This window comes from Sprattus sprattus (genome assembly GCF_963457725.1).
Source record: "Sprattus sprattus genome assembly, chromosome: 11".
NCBI classification, from domain to species: Eukaryota; Metazoa; Chordata; class Actinopteri; order Clupeiformes; family Clupeidae; genus Sprattus; species Sprattus sprattus.
The window spans coordinates 6,481,264-6,487,439 of NC_137909.1; positions in this window are offsets into that span (position 1 = coordinate 6,481,264).

Below are 6,176 nucleotides of genomic sequence, written 5' to 3' on the forward strand. Positions count from 1 at the left end.
TTAATATAAACTCCTCAAAAAAAGTTTGGAAATGTTATTTCGATCGATTATTCCTCCCCTTTAATAATACCAATTGGTATTGTATTTTATATCGTTGGAAAGCCTGATTAGTCACCTTTACAACGAGATACAACTTGTAAGGATCGTGCATTCGTGGAATGAGCAACACAGCTAAATGTGTGGGTAGCGGCCTACAAAAATGTGCCAAAATCCCCTGCAATATTCTTCTGTTGGTAATCCAAAATCCCCTGCAATATTCTTCTGTTGGTATTCAATCTTGTTTTGAGTTGCTTGGTGGATAGGATGATTGCATTCTCCCAGTGTAATAAGGAAAAAATTACACATATTGGCCATTTTTACACTTTATTCATTTTACACTGACAGGGACCTCAGTAGCGTTAAGGGCAGTCATTGCAGGCTCCCTGGCAGCCTTATAAGCACGAAAACCGGCCATGTGCAGTCTGTTCCTCACCGTCTGATTAGAGATTTATCTGTGGTACCGTTGTGCAAATCTTGCCTGTAAATCTGGAAAGCCTACGGTTCCTCAGTGAAGCAAGGATGAGGAACCGGTCTTCTTGGGGTGTTGTCTTCGTGGTCTGTCTTTGACTTCACCAGTCTCACAGAACTTGGTCCTAAGTTTGGTAATGGTACCAGGGCTGACACCAAAAAATGCTGCCACAAGTGGCAGGACCCATGCACACAAGTGCTGTCAATTACCTGCCAGCACTTGAAGCTCAAAACAAGAGTGAATACCAACAGAAGAATAATGCAGGGGATTTTGGCACATTTGTTTAGGCCGCTACCCACACATTTAGCTGTGTTGCTCATTCCATGAATGCAAGATCCTTACAAGTTGTATCTCGTTGTAAAGGTGACTAATCAGGCTTTCCAACGATATCAAATACAATACCATTTGGCATTACTGGAGGAATAATCGGCCGAAACGTTTCCAAACTTTTTTTGAGGGGTTTTTACATTAGGCCAACACTAATCACCCACGGATGAACTTCAAATTGTGTGGTTGAGAAAACAACAAATTGTGCAACCTTGATATGGACGTGAAATTAAATCCTTGTAACAAGTACTTTAAGGAAATATAAATATATACAGTCGTGGCCGAAAGTTTTGAGAATGACACAAATATGCATTTTCACAAAGTGTGCTGCTCCAGTGTCTTAGGATATTTTTGTCAGATGTTACTATGGAAGGCTGAAGTATAATTACAAACATTTAATAGGTGTCACTGGCTTTTATTGGCAATTACATGAAGTTGATGCAAAAAGTCAATATGTGCAGTTTTGACTCTTCTTTTTCAAGACCTCTGCAGTCCGCCCTGGCATGCTGTCAATTAACTTATGGGCCACATTCTGACTGATGGCGGCCCATTCTTGCATAATCAATGCTTGGAGTTTGTCAGAAATCGTTTTTTTTTGTTTGTCCACCCGCCTCTTGAGGATTGACCACAAGTTCTCAAGAGTTTCCTGGCCAATGGACCCAAAATATCAATGTTTTGTTCCCCGAGCCACTTAGTTATCACTTTTGCCTTATGGCAAGGTGCTCCATCATGCTGGGAAAGGCATTGTTCATCACCAAACTGTTCCTGGATGGTTGGAGAAGTTGCTCTCGGAAGCAAAAAGCCAATGGTTTTTTTTTATGTGCATGTTTTGAAGGTGCTGATGACTACTGAATGTTCACATCACAGAGCTTGCACATGCTAGTTTGCAGGCCTTGGCAAAGTGTCTGAAATGCTACATCATCCAGAATGTCATTTCATTCTTAAGTAGTGACCCAGTCTTGCACCATCAGTTTTACTCATCACAAATATTTCTGATTGCTTGCCATTTTGCCACCACTTTTTTGGATTAAAGTGTACTTCTGAAACTTTAATGACCCTATCAAAACTACTAGCACCTTCAACTGTCAATCTATGAGTCTCTACCCCTTTGTTCCCAGGCAGTGAGGAAGCAGGGCCCATTTTGAGGGTTGAGAAGTGGTGGGTACAACTATTTGGGAAAGATATTTGGTTGTATTTAATATATCTTCTGAAATCACTTCATACAATCATACAATTTTCTTTGGCAAATTTAAACAAAAGTAATAAAAAGGATATCAGGGGGTTGGCAGCCTGCTCAGACGGCTGAAGGGCCCATCCGCGAGGGCCTCAGGACGACTGTAGACGCTTAGGTCTAGAAAGATGATCTCTTCTAGGAAGACCACAACGTCTGCCTAAAAACCAATAAACCTATATTACTGTCATAATAATACTCTTGGGTAGATTATAGCTTAATGTTTTCAGGGCATGGTTAGTGCTTACCCTCAGGCCGCAGCATCTGCCAGTACCTATCTGCAGAGGTTGACCAGGCCCCAGAGGGCAGGAAGGCATCAATCACTGCAAGCAGTTTATCCAGGAACCCACCCTTCACCCTCGGTGGGAAGAAGAGTAGAATCAGTCAGATAGGCATGAAAACTCAATGAAATAGGTAACACAACAGGCACACAATGTGTCGAATGTCTTACAGGGACTAGCTGGGGTGGAGCTTGCTCAAACACACGGAAGAGCACCAACTGAATGACTATGTCGATGAGGTTGATGTGGTGGAACTGAAACACAAGCATGACATGTTCCAACCTCCGTTGTCCGGCACACAGCCTCTGCTGTTTCCCACGTGGCCAGGGTTGCAGAAACGGTCGTTCTGAATGTAGAAGTAAAATAGGTCAAAGTTGTCGAAGCAAAGTCGCAATCGCAGTAAGTCAAGGGGGTTGTCCAAGAACACCTGAGTGACCAGTGTTCTATTTTTGTATGTTCTACTTCTTGTATTTCTGGAGTGTCTGCAATATTCCATTTCTACTTCCACTATTCGTTCAGTTATCTGTTATCTTAATTATAGTAATCTTTATAAATTATGAACAGTTTAATCATCATTATCTGCCCTTTAAATAATACTTTAAAATTACATAGGCTACTGTTCATTTTATAACAAGTAAGTTTTTTAGATTGGGTCAGTTTATTTCATTAAATCCTAATGAATTTGTGCTTGAAAAGGGCTTTGTTTTGTTTTGAACTTAAAATAGCAGTTCACTACTTCACTCATCAGGGTGGTTGATTTAGACAGCAAATGATAATCATGTTCAGTTTGGTAGCTGGCCGTGGTCCTGGAATGCCAATAGCAGAGATTCCGTGAGCCCATCTATGGATAAGGTGAGCTCAGAACCACTACTGAAATGGAGAAGAAAGGAGAGAAGATGGGATGAATAGCTATGCCGAAGTGCATGATATAGGAAGAGGTGAGGCTAGTTTAATTATGCTGGAACAGCAGAGTCATCCCCATGGTCTCTCACAAACTCTGTTTAGAAAACATCATGCTGGAGTTTAAAAGACATGCAAAAACCTTGCAAACACCACCAACCTCGCAGTCGGCAGTGGTAAATGCTTGCTAACATGCAAAATGGTCTCATGTGGTGGTATAGTTGCCAATGTTGTGCTGTGAAAGTTTTTCCCCCAAAAAATGTACACACCCCAACACCTGGCCTGCCTCGGGCTTCATGAGCTAGGTTCTGCTCAAGGTGTCCTTCTGTTAAAATAGAGTTTTTCCTAGCCACCATTGCCTTAGTGCTTGCTCTAGGAGATTCAGGCTTTGGCCTTTATAAAGCAAAATGAGACCATTGTTATTGGCACTGTTAACAAATCAAATTGAATTGAATAAATCTCTCCTTACAAACCCTTATGAGACCGTCATGACTATTTAAGGCCTTCCCAAAAAATCTACATGAATCTACACAGTCACTTAGCATAAATAATCAGCAACGCAATGCATCTCTAGACTGAGAAGAACACTGGTCTTATGGAGCCATTTAGTGAAATGCAGAATGACCTTGAGTATGAGAGAGAGAGAAAGAGAGAGAGAGAGAGCTGTATGTCACTTCCCAGCAAGCAAGCCTCCACCGGCCCCATGCAGGCAGGCTGTGGGCACTGTGGGCTAGGGCCAGCCCACACCAATCCTTCACAGGCCCGGTGTGGGCACTGTGGGCTAGGGCCAGCCCACACCAGTCCTACACAGGCACGGTGTGGGCTTGCCCAAGCGGGGCCTGCAGCTTTGGGTTCACTGCGGGCTGTCACCGGATAGCCCAACAAAGTCTAAGCTGCCCAGAAAACCCATGCTGGGCCTGTGCGGGCTGCCACATATGGGCTGGCACAAGGGCCCTTTAAGGGCTGCCCGCACAGGGCACTTTGAGGGCTGCCCACACAGGGCCCTTTGAGGGCTGCCCACGCAGGGCCCTTTGAGGGCTACCCACGCAGGCCCTTTGAGGGCTACCCACGCAGGCCCTTTGAGGGCTGCCCACGCAGGCCCTTTGAGGGTTGCCCACTTTGAGGGCTGCCCACGCAGGCCCTTTGAGGGCTACCCACGCAGGCCCTTTGAGGGCTACCCACGCAGGCCCTTTGAGGGCTACCCACGCAGGCCCTTTGAGGGCTACCCACACAGGCCCTTTGAGGGCTACCCACGCAGGCCCTTTGAGGGCTGCCCACGCAGGGCCCTTCGAGGGCTGCCTAAACAGGGCCCTTTGAGGGCTGCCCACGCAGGGCCCTTTGAGGGCTGCCCACGCAGGGCCCTTTGAGGGCTGCCCACGCAGGGCCCTTTGAGGGCTACCCACGCAGGCCCTTTGAGGGCTGCCCACGCAGGGCCCTTCGAGGGCTGCCTAAACAGGGCCCTTTGAGGGCTGCCCACGCAGGGCCCTTTGAGGGCTGCCCACACAGGGCCCTTTGAGGGCTGCCCACACAGGGCCCTTTGAGGGCTGCCTAAACAGGACCCCTGAGCTTTTGCTCATTGGCAAAATGCTGGCCCCACAGTGCTGGCCCTGCGTGGGCAGCCCTAACATAGCCCACAGGAGCCCTCACTAGGCCCACACAGAGCCTGCACTCATTTTTTGCTCATTTATTTATTGAATTTATTTATATATGATAGTAAAAAATAGAAAGAAGTGTTTGTTCTGCAAATCTAAATGGATGCAGTTACAGCATAACTAACATCTGTATAGTCAGAAATGTACAATAGCCAAAAGGAATTCAAATTAAAGACTTTATTAATACAAGTGTGTGTGTATGTGTGTTTGTATACAGAAAAGCTCTATAAAAAAATGAATTATTATTATTATTATTATCATTATTGAGCTTTGTCCAACCAAACTCCAAGGTAGAAAAAGTATAACTTTTGAGTTTGGGTGGACAAAGCTCACGTGGACTACTGGTAAGGGTGTTGGGCTGGAAAGCGTAAGGTCATCGGTTCAATCCCCAAGCGGCAGGAAAAATGTGCTGTGCTTCACTTCACTGTGTGCTGTGTGTATCACAACCCTGGATGGGTAAAATGCAAAGATCAAATTCAGAGTGTGTGTGTCACTACCTTGGATGGGTAAAATGCAGAAATCAAATTCAGAGTGTGTGAGTCTCTACCCTGGATGGGTAAAATGCAGAGATCAAATTCAGAGTGTGTGTGTCACTACCTTGGATGGGTAAAATGCAGAAATCAAATTCAGAGTGTGTGAGTCTCTACCCTGGATGGGTAAAATGCAGAGATCAAATTCAGAGTGTGTGTGTGTGTGTGCCACTATCTCAGCCAGTTTCTGCCAGTTTTTTACTTTCACTTTTATGTTATATATAAATATATTCAATAAATAAATGAGCCAAAAATGAGTGCAGGCTCTGTGTGGGCCTAATGAGGGCTCCTGTGGGCTATGTTAGGGCTGCCCACGCAGGGCCAGCACTGAGGGGCCAGCACTTGGCCAATGAACAAAAGCTCAGGGGCCCTGCGTGGGCCTTGTGAGGGCTCCTGTGGGCTGTGTTAGGGCTGCCCACGCAGGGCCAGCAATGAGGGGCCGGCACTTTGCCAATGAGCAAAAGCTCAGGGGCCCGGCATGGGCAGCCCTCAAAGGGCCCTTGTGCCAGCCCTAAGGGGGCCCTGTGGAGGCTTGCTTGCTGGGTTCTGATACCACCATATGCAGATGGTGTGGCACTAGACTAGACCATTAAACAATACAGACAGGAATTTGTTGCCAATTGTGTCAAGTACAAAAGTTCATATTCAAATAACCAGACACTTCAAACCATTGTTGTGCAACAATGTTATTTTATTGTTGATTACTATATACAACAATAGTGATTATGAATTCTGTAAAGGAGCATC